We start from the raw sequence: 18,163 nt of genomic DNA, 5'->3' as shown, positions 1-18,163 counted from the left end.
CTCTGTCCTCCCACAGTGTCACTTTCGCTACAAAAGAGGCTGTGGGAACAAGAGGGGGTTCCTCTTTGTTTTTTATTTCCTTGCTTGCTTACCTTCTTGCTCAGATCGAGTGCATTCGGAGGACAGGAAGCGGGGAGGCTGGCTGGGACAGGTGAGCAAGGAACATCCTGGACCAGGGGTGTCAGCTGCTCTCCAGCTGGAAGGTGGGGGTGGCAGGCTGTGAACTCTCCCTGGGCCCTGGGAGGACAGACACACTGCCAGTGCCACACTAGACAACCCCTCAAGCTCCCTTTCTAGAGCCTCATAGCTCTAGAATGTTTTCTTCTACCCAAGGCATGTCTGTGTGGTTTGTAAGTGTGTGTCTATAGCTATGTGTGTGTAAACATAGCTAGACGGATACAAATCAGGCTTTATGAGGTGGTGGCACCGCTTCTGCCTGTGGTAGCCAAGCCGCTGCCAGGGCTTCCAAGAGGGCAGCTCCCCTGTCTCTCCCCACAGGTCTCCCCCGTCACATCCGCCTGTGACTCCTTTTCCCCCAACTCCCCAGCATCAAGCTGTCATTGCCAACTCCTCCCTCATTTTTCCTCCCCACAGCCAGGCTGTTGCTATATCCTCACTTCTTCCTCCACAGCAACTCTGAAATCTGTTTCTTTCTTGGTGTCCGCCCCCTCCATCAACATCCCCCTCTTATGTCCCCGACTCTCCTGCTTGCTTTTTTTTTTTTTTTTTTTTTTGCTTCTCACCCTCTCTGACTTTATGCTTTGCCCGCTCTTTGTCTATCTGTCTATCCCTCTCCGACCATACTTGTTTTGTGTGCAGGCCTGTCTCCCCTGTCTGAATCGCTGCCTGCCTCTCTCTCAGTTGGCCTCGTACTCTCTGGTTGGTTGTGTGTGTCTCTTTACCTCTCCACTCTGTCTCTCAACAAGTCACAGCCAGAAACTCCTTGGGAAGCAGTGTCTTGAGCCTCCTTCTTCTTTCTAACCTCACTGTCAAGTTGACTCCTTACCTGGCCTGGCCTTTGAGCAGAGCAGAGGCAACACAGTGTGGGGACGGACCTCCTCGGCCTGGGAGAGCCAGTGGGCCATGGGAAGAGCAGCTGAGCTGGGGAGCCAGCGATGCAGCCCTGCCTGTTACTAAAACAAGTGGCAGGCCTCGCTCATTTGCATGTCGGGTCTCTTTTACATAAATCTGCATGTCAAGCTGGAGGCCCGGGAGCCAGGTAATGCAAAATGATGCAAAATAAATTAATCAGTGTGCCTTTCTGCAGGTGCAAGCCAGCCCTATCTTCCAACTGACAGAGCAAACCCAGAAGGGCTGGTGTCCTTACAGGGTAGGGAGGAAGTGGGGGCAGGGGCAGGGGCAGGGCGCTGGCCTGGAGCGGGCAAGCAGCTGCTCTGGCTCAGGCTGTGGAAGCCCCAAGGGGCAGCTTGCCCTCTAGCCTGGCTCCACGGTGGCCCTGAGAGACAGGATGGGCCCCCATGGCTGGAGAGAGCTGTGAAGCCAGTCAGCCTGGACCACAGCCTCATCCAGGCTCTGGAGACTCGGACTCCCGGGCTGGGAGAGGGGGGATTTAGGGATCTCCTCATCCAGTGGGGAAATTGAGGTACAGGGAGTAGGGGAGGGACCTTTCCAAGGTTACCCAGCTCTCTACGGCAGGGCCCAGCACAGACATCTGGCATTTGGGAGCACTGCCCCTGTGCTAACCTCCTTGGGGTGCTCTAATCACCTTGGGGTGCCCTCCAGAGCTCCCTGACCCAGACCTGGGTCCTATTCCCCCTCTTGGAAAAGGCAGCGTGGGAAAGAGATAGTAGCCATTCTCCCTCTACATTCTCTAGCCTCTGCAAAGTGTGACTTCTTGGCTCCCCTCTGGATTGGGAAGCGGTTCCTGAAGCCCCAAGGATCCTGAGAGGCCCCTTCATGTGAGAGGGGAATGGGGAGGAGGGTCCCCAGCATCAGACCCTGCCCCAGGCCCAGCTCTGTTTCCCCTCTGACAGGCAAAGGCAAACTAGCTGTGGGACCCCAAACACTCCCAAAGATCTCACACCCTCTCCAAACACAACTCACAGTTTGTTTAAAGGGACCCACAGCAAATCACGTCTGTGCCAACTAGGACTGCTCTAGTTCTCCTCTGCTGCAGGAAGCTGGCCAACGCAGCTCCATCCCGCTCCGGAGAGTGCAGGCTAACTATGGGGATGGCACCTCAGGGGGCAGGGCACCCAGTGGTTAAAAACAATGAGCCACATCTCTGCTTGGGTGGTGGTGCTACCACTTACCAGCTGTGTGACTCAGGGCAAGACACCTGGCCTCTCTGACCAGAGCTTTCTCATCTATAAAATATGGGTGGGGGCTTCCCTGGTGGTGCAGTGGTTGAGAGTCCGCCTGCCGGTGAAGGGGACACGGGTTCGTGCCCCGGTCCGGGAGGATCCCACGTGCCGCGGAGCGGCTGGGCCGTGAGCCATGGCCGCTGAGCCTGCGCATCCGGAGCCTGTGCTCCGCAACGGGAGAGGCCACGACAGTGAGAGGCCCCGCGTACCGCAAAATAAAAAAAAATATGGGTGGTAAGCATTCCTACCCAGCAGGGTTACTGTGAGGTTTAAATGAGACAAAGTCCGCACAGCACCGGCACAGGGCCTGGCACAGAGGAAGCATCTATAAATGGTAGCCATTATTATTACTTTTGCAAATATGGGTATCACAACCAGGCCAGCCTCGGTCAGAAGAAGGGGTGGGGTGGGAAGCAGAAATAAGTCCAGGTGGGGTCTCTCAGCCCCTGCCCTTTCTCCTCCCATCACCTTCTTCTGTCCCTCACCCTCCAATCTAGTCTCCACATTTGCACCAGAGGGAAAGTACTAAAACACACATATTGTCATGCCACTTCCTTGCTTTAACTCCTTTCTGGCTCCCTATTGCTCTTAGGATAAAGCCTACGCTCCTTGACATGGTCTTACAAGACTTTTTGTAATCTGGCTCCTGCTTATCTCTGAGCCTCATCTCTCAGCCTCTTGTAACCTAAGCTTCGGGACCACAGTGACTCAGGCACACACATGTTGGCGCTCACCTCCAGGCGTCTGCGTGGGCTGCTTCCAGACCCCAGGTACTCACCTCCTCTTTAGTTAGCTTAGAAGTTGCTTCCTCCAGAACACTCTCCCACTCCTGGCTGAGGATGGATAGAAAAGGGCTTACAGAGATCCTCGTCCCAGGAGGTTTTTCTGAGACGTGCCAGAAGTAGGGATGTCTAAGATCATCTAGTCCAGCTTCTCCTTTGGCAGAAGAGAAACTCAGGCCCCAGAGGGAGGAGGCTTCCTCTACCCCCTCTCCACACTAGCACAAGAGGAAACCAGTGACCCCTCCTCTGACACCAAGCATGACCTCTCATTCTAGTTCCTTTGTATTTAATCATTTAATCACCTCTCCCAGGGATAATGAATTCCAAGCCCCAGGAGAGCCCACAAGGCTGTATGTATTGGGGGGCCAGGGCTGTTTTAGAACACCCCTCAACCATTCCCATGGTGTCACTATCTCCTCTTCTCTCTTTATCAGATTCTGGCCTGCCTCATCTGCCAAGTGAGCAGAGCTTGTGACCAGGGGACAGAGGGGCAAAGGGGGCTTCCTGGGGAGCTGTCAATTCAAAGGGTAGCCAAGTGAGAACAGGTCAAGGCCACCACTGGAGCGTGGAAAGCAAACAGGTTCTGGAATCAGAAAACCTGAGTTCAAGTCCCACTTGCTAGTTGTGTGAAAGGGCAAATTAGTTAACCTCTCTGCACCTCAGTCTCTTCAACTGTAAAATGGGGGTAACAATAGCTCTCTCACCAGGCTGTCGTGAGGGTCAAGTGAGGTGACATATGGGAAAGTACCTCCTGAACAAGTTCAACACTCAACATGCCTTGTTCTTAATGAGCCGAAGAGCTCATTGGACAGGTGGTCTGTCCAATGAGCTCTTCACAGCTCTCTCCAGCGCAGGAAGGTTCTGATCAGGAACCAGGCTCCAATGCCCAGAGTTGACTGCTAACTCAGCCCCCTGCTCCTGTTCCCATTCTGCACCTAATCTATTATGGACTGAAAGGTGTTGGGCTTATAAGTATTTGTTCCTCATGGCCAGACTTTCCTGAGTGTTATCAGCCTGGCTGATAAGATAATCCTGCCCTGTAGGGCAAGCTCCGGCACCTGGCGTTCTGCATTGCAGGTGACCTCACAGACTTAACTTTTTAATACCTAGCAAGTCAAGACAGAGGCTCTCAGCTTACAGGCTGGAAGGGGAGGGGCCGGCTAAGGGGGCCTCCGAAATTAATTCTCTTTGTTCCTGAGTCTGATGTCTAGAATTGACTGAAGACTCCAAGTTAACACCTTTCATGCCAGAGGGTGACTGGGTCTTTACTGGTTCCACTGAGCTCAGAACCAAAATGGTTTTGAAAAGATGAAGTGAGCTCCCTTCTCCTTTAGTTAAGTGCAAAATCTCCATATCTATTTCAGCCTTTGAAAAGTGAAACCCGGGAAGGCAGGTTCCCCAGGCAGAGAAGAGAGGTGTGCAGAATTAATAATCCATCTCGATTTTTCCTGTGTAATTTAATAAGTTGACCAAGCTTATCAGGGGGGACCTGGGCTGCATTTAGCCGCTGTGCGAGCCGGGCTCACGCTGTTACCTCACTTTTCCACAGTAGAGCGGTTGACCAGCCAGGTGAGGTGAGTCAGGGTTAAGGTGCAGAGCTGGGACCCATCTCACCTTGTTTGGGCATCCGTTACCATTTGGCGACACATCCCTCCTCCCTCAAACGTTCTAGCCGGGTCCTCAGAGTCCGAGGTGTAAGCCTGAACCACATCTACCCTCCTGGGCTCTGAGCCTTGGGCCCCACAAGGCCCCCGCTGCTTTCCACCTCTCCCAGCCTCAGGGCGGCTGCACCTGAGCAAGGTATTGACTCGCTGGTATTTAAAGAAGAAGAAGGAGGAGGGAGGAGGGGAAGGGGAGGGGTGGGGAAGGGGGAGGGGAAAGGGGAGGGGCTTTACTGGGACTGCCCCAGCCCTGTCCCTCCCAGAAGAAAGGCAACTGCCTGGACTAGCTGCATCCTGACCCCCAGCGGACCCTTCTCCCCACCCTCCCTTCCACCCCATTTCTCTCTCTCCTCTGCCAGCCAGAGGTCCACCCCAGGGCTGCTTCTCTCTTGAACTGAGGGTTCTCAGGAATCTGTCTCAGAAAAATAAAACTCTCATAGAAAACTTCAGAATCCCTTGAAAGAATTCCTTGGAACCCAGTGTGGGAAGCGTTACTCTGGGTGGTCATCGCTCGTCTCCACAGGAAGCACTCGGGAGGGGGAGGATACCAGTATAGAATATTTTTCCAAATAAGCAGGAGGGGATTCAGAGATCAATGAATCCATCCCCTCTTTTCCACAGATGGATAGACTGAGGTTCAAGGAGGGAAAGTGGTCTGTCCAATGAGCTCTCACCACTGAGGCAGGGCCAGTGGGCCTTCGCTGGGATCTCGCTAGTGGGGGGGTATGTATCACAGTCTAGGGGCTCTGGAGTCAGAGGGACCTGAGTTCAAATTTTGACTCAACTGTGAGACTTGGCCACATCATTTGTAGAATGGGATAACAGTAACCACCTCGTGGGGTCTATAAATGAGATAACAGGTGTTACAGGCCTGACATGTATTACTCTACAACTTAAGCTCCTTGAAGGCAGGGGTTGGTTTCATTTACTGCTATATCCTCAGAGCCTAAAACATTCCCTGCCCGGAGCAGCACTGAGTAAATGTATGTTGAACGAATGAATGCAGCATATGGTTCTTATTATCACTCTTATCCTCACTATTATTGCCCAGAGTATTTTCTTGTTCAACTTCAGTCACCTTTTCTTTTCCTCTCCTGGACTCCTTTCTCTGTTTGCTCCCTGTATCCGTGTGTACAGGGTCACTCCTGCGCAAACGCACCTTCACACCTGCACGTCCCCAGGCTGTGCTGTCTCTCTGCCTCTTCTAACCTGCAGGGGGAGAGGGAGAACCGTGAGGCTGAATCCAAACCCTTGCTTTCCTACCCAACCCACCCCCACTACAGTGTTCAAATTGCTGCTCCCCTTCGTATATCTGAAATACTGGCCACCCTCCTCTAAGATACTTAGTGCTGCTTAATAAGTCAGGGGTGGTGAAAAAAAAAAAAAAAATCCCACCAGTATTTTTTCCTTTCCAAAGAAGGCTGCCCACTTGTTTTTGTTTTGTCTGATTCAAAACTGACTGATGCAATTCCCTTCTGCTCTGACAAATAGGGACCCTCAGCAAAGAAAGAAACAGAGCCAAAGTGAAAAGAGAAAGGGTCAGAGACTTTCTGGAGATTTATGAGGCTCCCATTCGAGCACAGGCAGCTGGACAGTGCTCTCCTAGGTTCAGGCCTTGAGTTTCAGGAAAACAGAAAGACTCTGAGACGCGCCTTCATTTGAGTCATTTGGGTGGAGCTGATGTTTTTATCTTTGTTATCTTCCTATTTCCCTCTCCCTTGAGCTGAGAGCTGTGCGCAGTGCGTGGGAATGCCTGCTTTCTTCTGCCTTTGGGGTCCAGGACACTGGGGCAAAATACCAAGAGGGGATCCTTCCATTCTTCTCAAATCCCATCTCACTCCTTTTATCCCACTCCTGAGTTTAGAGTTTTAATTCATTTCAAATTCGTGATCATCTTGAGAGGAAAATGTGTAGGAAATCGATAGACTAGACTAGATTGTAATATGACATAAATAACCCTACAAATTAACACAGGCCCATAAGCCTACACCTGAAAGAATCAGACCACAAGCAAATAAAAAATTGCCTAATAATAGAAAATAATCATAAGTAAGCCCTATGGCCTTTAACTGGATTGGCGTGACTGAAAGATAAATTGTGAGTGAAATACAGAATCCAGACCAACTATGTAGGGGTTGGTTTGTTTATGTACTCCCTTAATGTATATGACTTAAAAAACATATTCCATTTACTTTCGTCTTCTTTTTAGTGACTTAACTGAACAAGGGTCTCAGTTACTAAAGTAATGGAAATGTCGACTCTGTACAGATAAGTGGTTTCCATCCTTTTGAGGGGGGCCACCCCCATTTGTCTGAGCTCAGCTCTTACTGGGCACAGGGTCCGATGCTGCGTGAGTGTCCAACTCCCTGCAACCTGGCCAAGCAGGGAGCCCAGGTGGGGTGGTCCACCTAGTGGGGCTCCAATGAGCTGAGGCAGGTAACAGGAGTGTCTCTTACATTGATTACAGGCCCTTCGAATGGAAGGGATGTACCTCCTGAGTTGAGAGTGGGCCTTGTGCATCAAGTCCAGTAGACGGACAAAGCGGGTCTGTTATAGACTGAAGGTTCGTGTAATCCGAAATGTGATGGTATCAGGAGGTGGGGCCTTTAGGAGGTGATTGGGTCACAAGGATGGAGCCTCATGAGTGGGATTCGTGCCCTTCTAAAAGAGACCCAGAGGGAAAAAAAAAAAAAGAGAGAGACCCAGAGGGCTCTCTCACCCCTTCTGCCAGGTAGGGACACAGTAAGACAATGATGGTCTATGAATTAGGAAATGGGATTTCACCAGATGACGAATCAGTTGGCACATTGATCCTGGACTTCCCAGCCTCCAGAAGTATGGGAAATAAATGTTTGCTGTTGAAGCCACCCAGTCTATGGTATTTTTGTTATAGCAGCCTTAATGGACTAAGCAGTGCATCGTGGAAGCAAGAAAGAGTCTGAGGTGGGCATCAGGGCTGGAGTGTGGAGCAGGGAGGCATAGGGCTGAGGATGTTCTTGCCTAGCCTGGACCCTTACCCCAAGAAGCATGCCTCTGCCTTGGCCACCGAAGACACATGAAAAACCCTGCCTGCCCATCAGTTCAGCATCTACTGTTCTGTCTGCCCCAGACATTGGCTCCCACTTGGTCCCAGTTCAGCTTTACTGGCTTGTCCTAAGTGGACTTGGCAACCTGGTTCCATTTCTCCTTCATAACTGTCTTGGAAGTCCCATAAGTTTCAGCCACAAATAATTACCCCCAGGCAACAAAATCGACCTCCTCCCTGCGTCTGCATCCAACTCAGGTGCCTGGGACACCACAGCGCACCAGACTCCTGAGGGGGGTGGGGCGCAGCATGTGGAGAAGAGGTGGGAACTAGAGAATAAAAAGACTGTGTCAAAATGGGCAAGGAGAAGAACAATCTGGGTGAATATTAGAAAGAGCTAAAAATATACTCCTGTGGTGCGGGGTATGAGTGGGCTAGGGAGCAAGATTGCGACATTAAATTGATTTCCAACACCCTTTGGCATAATCAGAGACCCCCCTTCTGTGAACCCCAATGAGGTCGTCTCAGTCTGATTCTTTTGGCTTTTAGGTGTGACCTCTAAGGAATGACAGAAGAGAATGGCTGTTCAAGCTGAGAAAAATTTATTCAAACTCCATGCAGGGTGCTAAAGCTCTTTTTTTTTTTTTTTTTTTAGCTCTGTCTTTGCTCCAAGAATGTCTTCTTTTTTACTTCTGGAGATCTTAATGCTTACAGCAACCTCCTGGCTTTTTGTGGTCTGGGAGTCCTGTTTGTCTCATCACAGTGGGCCTTGCTTCTATTTCACAACATCCTCCCTTTCAACGCTCAGTACTGGTCGGCAGAGGGTATATAGGAAACAATCAGATCTATGAACCAAGCTGTCAATATTTGCCTTCCTGCCTCATCATGGGTCACAGGCTCTGACACAGAAATGATGCTGAATGAGTCTTTACCCAATTACCCAGATACTCACACTCCCAGAAAGTGTATAACACTAGTCACCCATATTGATCCAAAAACAAAACGTATTTTTGGAATCACTCTAGCTTTACCCCATCTTCCTCCACAAACCTAACCTTGGAAATTTTCCTATTTGGCTTAAAAAAAGTTAATGACAACCTGAACGGCAACACAGATAGCATATTTATCAAAATTTCAGATGATACAAAATCAGGTAGGGAATCACTAAATGGGTAAAAGAGTAAGGTTCCAAGTCAACCTTGATAGGTTGGACAAGGAACTGAATTTAACAAGATGAAATTTACTACCCTTGGGCTTAAAACAAAACCAAACAAAAACCCAGCATGGCAGTACAATTTCAGAATTTGGAAGGTGGAGCTAAAAGAGCCACACGTTGGTTGCAAGCTCAATATGAGTCAAGGGTATAATGTGACTCTCAAAGCACGTAAGGTGAGTTTAGGCTGCATCACTGGAAGGGTAGAGTACAGAAGAAAGAGATGGAGGAAGTGATCCTGTTCTTCTCAGAGCTCCTGGACCACACCTGATGTGTGTTTCCTTCCGACACCACTCTAGGATGAACACTGACAAAGGATTATGCATCTGAGGGGTGGAAACAGGAAGACAGAGAATCTGGAAATTATAACAAATGAGGACCACATAAGAACTAAGGAAGTTTAACCCCAAAGAGGAAAAAAGATTTAAGGGGGCATGAAAGCTGTTTTCAAGTACTTTAAGTCCTACCTCCTATACAAAAGGGAGACATCTTTTTTTTTTCTTCCCCAGTTCTAGAAGACTAAGGTAGCTTCATGAGAATAAGTTACAGGGAGCTAAATTTCAGTCCAGCCCGAGGAAGAACTTCCTTTTTTAAAAAAATATTTATTTATTTATTTGGTTGCACCAGGTCTTAGTTGCAGCAGGTGGGCTCCTTTAGTTGCGGCTCAAGAGCTCCTTAGTTGCAGCTCACCAGCTCCTTAGTTGCGGCATGCGAACTCTTAGTTGCGACATGAGAACTCTTAGTTGCAGCATGCATGTGGGATCTAGTTCCCTGACCAGGGATTGAACCCGGGCCCCCTGCATTAGAAGCACAGAGTCTTAATCACTGCGCCACCAGGGAAGTCCTAGAACTTTCTTTTGTAACAGTGAGAACTGTACAAACCTAGAAAGATCTGCCTGATGAGGTAATGAGTTCCCTGTCACTAGAGGTATTCAGGCAAAAGCTTGAGGATCACATATGAGGGATGTTGCAGAGAGAATTCTTGTATTTATCAGAGGATTAGATCAGATGACCTTTAAGGATGCTTTCAACTCACAGATATTCTGATTTTCAGGATTGCTATTATAATTTATTATACTATTACTTATATGAAAATATCTAATTCCCTTTGGTAAAGAATTAAGGTGCTGAATTTTAGAAATATTTCCCAGTTCTTTTCACACTCAGTTTCAATTTCAGATAAAGAGCACAGAGGAGACAACTGCCTAGTTTCAAACCTGGCTCTGTTACTTATTAGCTGTGTGACCTTTGGCAAGTCACTTAACCTCTCTGGGCCTCAATTTCCTCATCTATGAAATAGGGATAATAATAGTACCTGCTTCATAGGGATGTTATGAGGATTAAATAAATTAGTATTTGAGAAGCACTCAGAACACTGCCAGCATATAGTAAGTATTATAAATGTGTTTGTTAAATTAAAAATAATGTAAAATAGATGAAAATAAAGAACAGGAATGGTCACAAATTTAACAAATGGTCAAGGATGCCCTCCTCCTTTACCAACTCATCACTACCAACTTATCTTGGCTATAAAATAGCCAAGAACCCAGAGGAGGCAAAAAAAAAAAAAAAAGAATGCAAAAATCACCCAGGCTCCCTAAGCTCTCAAGGGGGAAGCAAAAGCTTCCTGCTATTGGTTTACCGTAACCTCTGAAAAGGGTTATGTGTTTAATGACACCAGCTTATCCTTACCCACCCCCCCACCCCCCACTCCTCTCTCTTCTTGGAGTTGCTAGGAGGCCAGGGGTGTGCTGCATTGTAATAAAACAGTGTCGGGGGAGGGCGGGGGCCAGAGCATGTTAGATATAATAGGGCCTGTCCACAGGAGCTTAATATCCTCTTACTGGAATAACTATTGTCCCAGCTTCTCAACAAATACCAACCATCATTAATAAAAGGACTAATAAAAGCATTTATTGCGCTCAGGCAATTGCCTCTCTTTTTCTAGCTCCAGGGCCTTGGCAGAGGACAGCTGCTGAGGATAAGGGCTGGAAAAGTAAGACTTCCACTGCAACCCAGAGATCAGTCCCTGCCCCAGCCCCGATCCAGTACCCTCCCCAAGGGCTGGGCAGCCAGAGCAGTGGGAGACTGGGGCGTGAAGATAATGCACCACTGAGGCATCAGACCCTAGGGTGCTTTTTAATCATAAATAAGAAAAGATTGTCTTATTATGATGTTTTTTCAAGAAGCTTAAACACTTCACCTTGCAAAATTATTATTCCCATTTTACAGAGGGGAAAATGAAGACACAGAGGGATTTAGGGGCTCACTCAGCCATATGATGTCTGGCATCCTTGCCAGAACTAAGCCTAGAATCCAGTGTTCCTGACTCCCAAATCCAGGACCATTTGGAAATTTTAAAAAGGGCAAGGCTCTATCTATCTCTGTCCAGCCTCCGATGGGAGATCAGTGAACGCTGTGATCATCATGATTGCTTCTCTAAATTAGAATAGTTGTTATTATAATAACTAGTGGGTAGAGTTGAATGGGTGGTAGTTACCAGATAATTACTAAGACCCCAGAATTAAAGTGTTAAATCTTTACTTTTCCACGGCTGCTCAGAGATGAAAATGAAAGCTGGCTTCCAAGGAACCCTGGGAAGAGCCCTAATCTTGAGATAGAGTGAATCCAGGAGGGGAAGGCCATAGAGAAAGGCCAGGAAAGGCCTAGGAAGCCAGCCTTGGAGATCCTGGGATTCCTGACTGTGGATGGCATAGCTGCGCAGGAGGCTGCAAAGGCACAGTCAATCCACCAGGTTCAAATCCTGGCCCTGCTACTCCTTTGTTGTGTGACCATGAAAAAGTTACCTAACCTCTCTGAAGTTTAGGTTCCTCATCTGTAAAATGGGGCTAATAATCATCCCTGTCCCTTAAGGCTGTTGTAAGGATTAGAGGAAAGGCTGTGAACTAAAACAAACAAAAAAAAAACCTGAGCCTAGAGCTTGCCAGTAAGGAGGACCAGTAATTGTGGGCCGGCGTGACTCTCCTGATATCAGGATGACATTGGGAAACAGGGTCTTTTTCTCAGGACTACCTGGGTTCAGCAGAGAATAACTTTGGCCTCAGTTTCCACCCATTTAAGACAGGACAACAAAATCTCTGCCCTTAGCAACTCCCTGCCCCTGAGGGTTGTTAGATAGATGGAGGCGAGATACCATCCTGGGAGGAAAGGTGGGCATTAATAACAGCACCCTGGATCTCTATTATTATTGTCATTATCCTGGCTCTGTCCAGTAAGCAGCGGGGACCTAGGTGATTCACTGTCTGCATGCCACAGCCCTGGTCCATCTGTTGGGACTTGCCTGTCTGCCAGAATTCTTCCACCTAAGAGGCCTCCGCCTCTTTTCTAGCTCCTATTGGCAGCTCAGGGTCCTCCATCACTGGATGGGATGGGGGCTTGAGGGGGGCATTTGGGAACAGAGTGCCCAGCTCAGAGGGGCTGGGACTCCTGCACCATTGGCTGCAGCCCTGCCTCACATCAGCAGCCACAGAGTAAGCCTGGGGTATGGGGGTGATGGAGCTAGGGCCCCTGGAGGTTGTGAGGTTCAGACCAACCACTGCTAGAGAGATCGTCCAGTTCCTTCAGAGGAGCCCTGGGGATGACAGGGACCAGGGAGAGAGGGGTTCGGGCCTGGGTCTGTCCCTGTGGCAGTCCTGCTGGGTGGGATGGGGTGGAGACAACGGTGTGAGGGGCAAGTCCCTATCCACCTCTAGGTGGCCTGCTCTGAATGGCAGAGGCCTGGCATAAGGAACTGCCTGGAAGCTGGGTAGCATCAGAGGATGGTTCTTAAAATCTGTAACCCAAATGCCTGGGTCCTAAGGACTCAACAACTGCTGGGGCTAGGGAAAGGGAACTGGGGTGCTTCTGACAGCCACGAAGCACCCCCACACACACACCCAGCGCCTTGCAAGCACTCTATAAATGTGATCTGAACATCTGTGACTCACCCGCACACAGCCCTGCAGTTTCGTGGTGAGGACACAGCTAATCATAGCTGGTGTTTGCGGAGGAAGAAGGATTTTGCCACAAGCTCCATGACAGACTCTCTCCCTCCTTCTCCAGGATGGCACAGCAGATATGACTGGCCGCCAGTTTGGCAAGGAGGAGTTTCTGCCTCCCTGAGGATTGGTCCTGCCTGTGGGAAAAACACACCCCGAGAAGAACCATTTAGGTTGGGGTTGGTTCCCTGGTTTCTGATCAGGGGTCACACCAGGAAGATCATAGCTGGAATCCCTAAATCTATCAGTGATATTTGTTTTGGTTTTGTTTTGGCTTGTTTACATTAGAGCTAGAAGGGACCCAATTATAGGACATATGGCTGTATCCGTCACTCTAGATGAGGAAACTGAGGTCTAGAGAGGCTGACATGACTTATCCAGTTATCTGGAGTCTTAGACGCAGAGCTGCAGCCCCGACTCCAGATTCAGTGTTCTTTCTATGGACTCTTCTAGGTCCATTTTGAGTCCCTGAGAAACAACAGCAACAACATCAGCTACCATTCTTCGAGTGTTTAATATGTGCCAGTTACTAGATTAGGTGGTATGTACATTACATCAGGCTGGAAATATAGACGAGGTGGGACCACATCAGAGAGATGGTTCACTTAGATCAACTGTATGTTTTCTTTCAGGTCTGAGGCACAATGATTCCGTGGCAAACGTTTTCAAATTCTCAGCCGTTCAGGCTGTGCTGCTTTATCAATTGACTGAACATTTTCTATATGCCAGCTCTCCACTGGGTCCTGGGAATCCAGAGATAAAATAGGACAGGGTTTCCCACAGTGCACGAGAATCAATGATTTACTAGAGTTATAGAAAAGGGGACAGGAACATAGTAAAAAAAAAAAAAAAAAAAAAAGGTATCCTGGGAAAATGGAGAAGGCTTCCTGATACATTTAGGCAGGGTTTTGAAGGGTGAATAGGAGTTTGTTAGTGGGGCTATGAATGGGAGAGATGAAGTACATGCAGAGAAAATAGCATGTGGAAGAGCTGTAGAGTAAGTGTTATGTGTGTTTGGAAACCACAAATAGTTTGAGACAGAAAGTAGAGGGATGAAGGGCAAGGTGGGAGATGATACTACAGAGGTGAGTTGAGGCCAGCCTGAGGAAGGTCTAATGCCAGGCTAAGGAGGGCACCACTAGTTTGGAGGTCTACTTTGGAAGGACTCTGAGATTCTCATTCCTAGCTCATATATATATATATATATATATATTCTACCTCTGATATGGCCTGTCTCCCCCCCACCTCCCTGTTGGCCTGGGCACCTGTGAGTGTGTTTGTCCACCTGGAGTGCTAATGAGGCCCTCTGGAGAGTCTGACACTAACCACCAGCTGTGGTCACAACTGCCAGCTCTTCGCCTCTGCACAGGAACTTTCTCGGTGCTCCTCTGGTGTTCCCCCCATTACCGGGTGTTAGTGGAGTCTTTACCACATGGCATTCTGCTTGGTCAGATGGCCCATTCAGTGGGGCATGTGTGGAATCCCCAGCTGGGCCATGGAACCACAACAACCCCTTCCCTGTCCCTGTTCTGGTCCCAGCTCTTGGCCCACCTCAAACGAGGCTCTGCCCCCATCAGAACTACCCCCGCCCCAGCTCCCACCCCAGGTGTTTTCAGCCTTCCTTTCAGAACAGCAATGCCTTCCCTGCTTCGTCCTGGCTGGCTTTTCAGCCCATCCTGCCTGTAATACAGTGGCATTCTTATTCTTCCAAAGTTGAGAAAAGGAGATCCTCACCTCCATATGTATATTTATTTTTAAACTCAGATAATCATCCTGAAGGAGGTTTCCTGACAGAGGAAAGAAGATGCATTTTGGAGACTGACAGGCTCGAACCCTGCCTGTGTGAACTTTGGCAAGTCTCTTCACTTCTGTGAGCCCCAGTTCCCTCATCTGTAAAATGGGGACATCAGCCCTCATTGCGCAGAGGTTAAAAGAGCTAACACGCAGGATGCCAATCAAGGAAGGACTGAGTTCAGCTGAGAGGCACAACAGGAAAGGACACATTCCTTTGCTTCCTCTTAGAACAAGTACCCTTAGGTTCTAGGACCTAAAAAAACATAAACCAAATGGAGTGTATTCAATCAGGGCTTCGAGTTGTTGCAGGTGACTCAGTAGTGACATGGGATAGAGCCCATCCTCCAAAAGGACCTCCAGGCCTCTGCCAACCGGGGGAAGATGTGTCCTTCCTGTTCCAGAGGGAATGAAAGGCTCAAGCCAAAGCCATCCTCCAAGGCCCTCAGACAGGTGGCTCCCAGGCCGACCTCTGACTGGCCCATAAGCTCCACAGTTTCATTGTTCCGCCTGGGCTGTGGGCTGCAGGGCTGGTTGGTGGAGTTGGCTTAGAGAAGGATATTTCGTATTTGGCTTTTGGAATGACTAATGAATGAGCTGTCTCCACTGCAGGAGAATTATGCCACTTAAGCAAAACCCAGCCGAGCTGGTCGGCTCAGAGATAGCTAATAGGAAATGCCTGTCAGAACACTGATGCTTCAAAGCCAAATATATTCTCACTGTGTTCTCTGTTTGCTAAGTTTACTTTATGCAAAATATAACTCAGCTGAAAATATGCAGATGGCTCACTCCTTCCCTCTGGAAGAAATGGCGACAACGAGGAGGAGGGCAGCTCCCAGTTAACCCAACTTGTCCTGCCAAGCCTAGGAAGAGCCAGACCCTTGCTTGGCCAAAGAGCACAGACCTCTACTCAGTAGAAAGTCTGTGCCACTAATGGGCCCACAGCAACCACAGTCCTCAAAATAGAGACAACTGCCCTCCCACCAAGCTTCCAGACAATGGGAACAGAGCGGGCGTGGGCAACAGTGAGCACAAGTGGCCCAGCCTGCCATTTTGTGAAGTTGCAGGGGCCAAAAAGGGCCCAGGTAGGCACCTGTGATTTTTGTCCTTTGGTGGTCTTACCCACCCATCCCCCCTCCTCCCAGGTGAGACACAAAGTCCTCCAACCAAGAAGCAACCAAGAAAAGTCAGTGACCTCCAGAACCCCAAACTGGGTGGTAGCGCCTTGGTAACAGAGTTGATGCTGAAGCAATGTATCCTGTGGGAAGAGCACTGGATGAAGAGTCAGGGCGTTTTGAAATGCCTCTTCTCGTGTGCGACCTTGCAGGAAACAATCATCTCTCTGAGTCTTGGCTTTGTCATTTATAAATGGAGAGATTGGACCAGCCCAGCAATATCTGGGGTCACAATGACCTAACACTGTCTATTATACATGATAGGATGGAGGCAGGAGTGTGGAAATAGGACCCACTTCTCAATTCCCTGGCCCTCTCCTCTCTCAAGGATTGCCAGGGGTTGCCATGAGGAGCTGGATAAAACGATGGGATCATCTTTCAAGAGATACCTGCGATTTCTCAGTACCTGAAGTGGGAAAGATCCCTGAGGCCATGACCAGGGACGTTAGCGTGAGCAGATGCCTTGCCCAGGAGGCACAAAGAGATAGGGACTCCTACAGTTTTCGTCTTGGAAACGCCTCACTACCATACAGCCACAGTCACCAAGCCGCTTGGCCACAGCTCAGCCCCTCTTCCCAAACACCCTGCCCAGATAAGGGGTCTGGCCTTCCTCAAGGAAGGCATTTGGGTTTATTCCTTCAGGATCGCAGCAAGAGCTGGGCCTCAGAATCCTGGGGCTTCCTAGAAGGACCTGGAGAATAGGCAGCAGCTACAGTGTGCCAGGCAGGATGGGATGCAGACAGGAACCAGACCCAGCTCTGCACTCAAAGAGCTCCCGTTTCATTGCAAGATGGGCGCATAGGGAGGAAAAAAAGAATGCGGGAGGGTTCATCACAGGCTGACTTTAAGCACATTGGAAGCTCAGAGAGGCAAAGCCCTCAGGCAAGCTGATGAATGCCTCTGAGCTTTAGTCCTCATCTGTAAAATGGGGATAATGACTACCTGCCTCAGAGGACCAGCCAGACAGATGCATCTAAATGCCTGACACACCACCTGGCATGTTTTAATCATTTGATAAAAGGCAGCTATTACTGTTTATTGCCATGGCTCAATGCAGAGCTGCTCAGCAGAATGGGTTCCAGGTGAACAGAGACTCATCCACCCCTTTAGCCCTTGGGGCCAAGCCTGGGGTGTCTGGACCTCCTGGCAGGCTCTTCCTTGGCTGCCAGCCATCACTCCACTTACCCCAGTTTGCCTTTTCTTTGTGTGCAATGAACATAGGAAAGCCCCGGCTTACAGTCCTCAAGAGTTGGCTTCAGAGCATGGGAGGCCTTCGGTGAGATGGGAAGAGGGGAGGGGCCGGATGTCTTAGGAGGAATCAAGTGGAAGAGCAAAACCAGGGACGAAGGGCGTGGGTGTGGGACAGTGGGTCTGGGAACAGGGGCAGCTGGGACGTCTCAGTGTCCCCCACTATGTCTTACACGTGGGCCATCACCTTTTATTCTTAGTTGAGTGATTGATTTTGCTCTAAGTGGAGCAGAGTCCGAGTTGGGAGATGCTGGGAAATAAAGGCTGGATAATGTCTCATCAAGTGGGGTGAGAGCGGTGACTGGGCCAGGTTGCAAGACAGGACCTAGGGCTTGTGGGCATCATGCGTTCCTTGGGGGTTAGAGGGAGACAAGGGGTAGCAGTCAGTGCAGATAGACTCAGGCAGCCATCAAATGGCAGAACAGGGCAGAACCATTTAGCAGGTCAGCAGGGAGCAGGCAGCCAGCCAAAAGCCTCAGCCACAGTGCCAAGGAGGCCCTGAGGCAGGCTCGGTCAATCACAGGGACTGGCCCCAGAATGTGAGGGTCCCAGGGCCACAGAGAAGAGGTTATCACTGGTGGATAGAAGCAGGGAAGCTACAGGATGCCCAGGAAGCCAGGCAGAGGAGCTGAGACTCACTTGGGCCACCTTAGAAAGCCATGTAGTTATAAGAGCAGAGTGTCATAGCCTGTCGAGCTCGCGGGGGGATCATGGGTGGTGAGACTCACACAGGGACTTCCATGCACAGGAAAGAGCAGGGGTTGGGCTGTGGAGGAAGCTAGGCCAAAGGAACTGACTTGGCTGCCAGGTGGCCAGACATGCTAAGCACAGCAACCAAAGGGGCAAGCGAATGTGGCTCAGTTCAGGTCAACCTGGAAGGTTGGTCCATCAGGCAGGTGGGGTAGGGCAGCAGGAGTCCAGAGGCCAGAAGGCAGAGGCAACCAGG

At 49.5% G+C, this 18,163-nt stretch overlaps 1 long non-coding RNA gene across 2 annotated transcripts in view; it reads right to left on the bottom strand.

The window, feature by feature from the left end:
• LOC131756823 (uncharacterized) overlaps positions 1-18,163 on the bottom strand; it is a 55,648-nt gene that overhangs the window by 16,881 nt on the left and 20,604 nt on the right. For both annotated transcript variants that reach the window (XR_010840709.1, XR_010840708.1), the window contains exons 2-4: positions 12,953-13,140; positions 5,846-5,976; positions 93-237 (exon numbers count right to left, since the gene is read on the bottom strand). This is a non-coding gene — a long non-coding RNA (uncharacterized lncRNA). The remainder of the gene's footprint in view (positions 1-92; positions 238-5,845; positions 5,977-12,952; positions 13,141-18,163) is intronic.

The sequence above is a fragment of the Kogia breviceps genome, chromosome 5 (genome assembly GCF_026419965.1).
Source record: "Kogia breviceps isolate mKogBre1 chromosome 5, mKogBre1 haplotype 1, whole genome shotgun sequence".
NCBI classification, from domain to species: domain Eukaryota; kingdom Metazoa; phylum Chordata; class Mammalia; order Artiodactyla; family Physeteridae; genus Kogia; species Kogia breviceps.
Note: the sequence above shows the minus strand (reverse complement) of the source record. Positions and strands in the feature narration are given on the sequence as shown.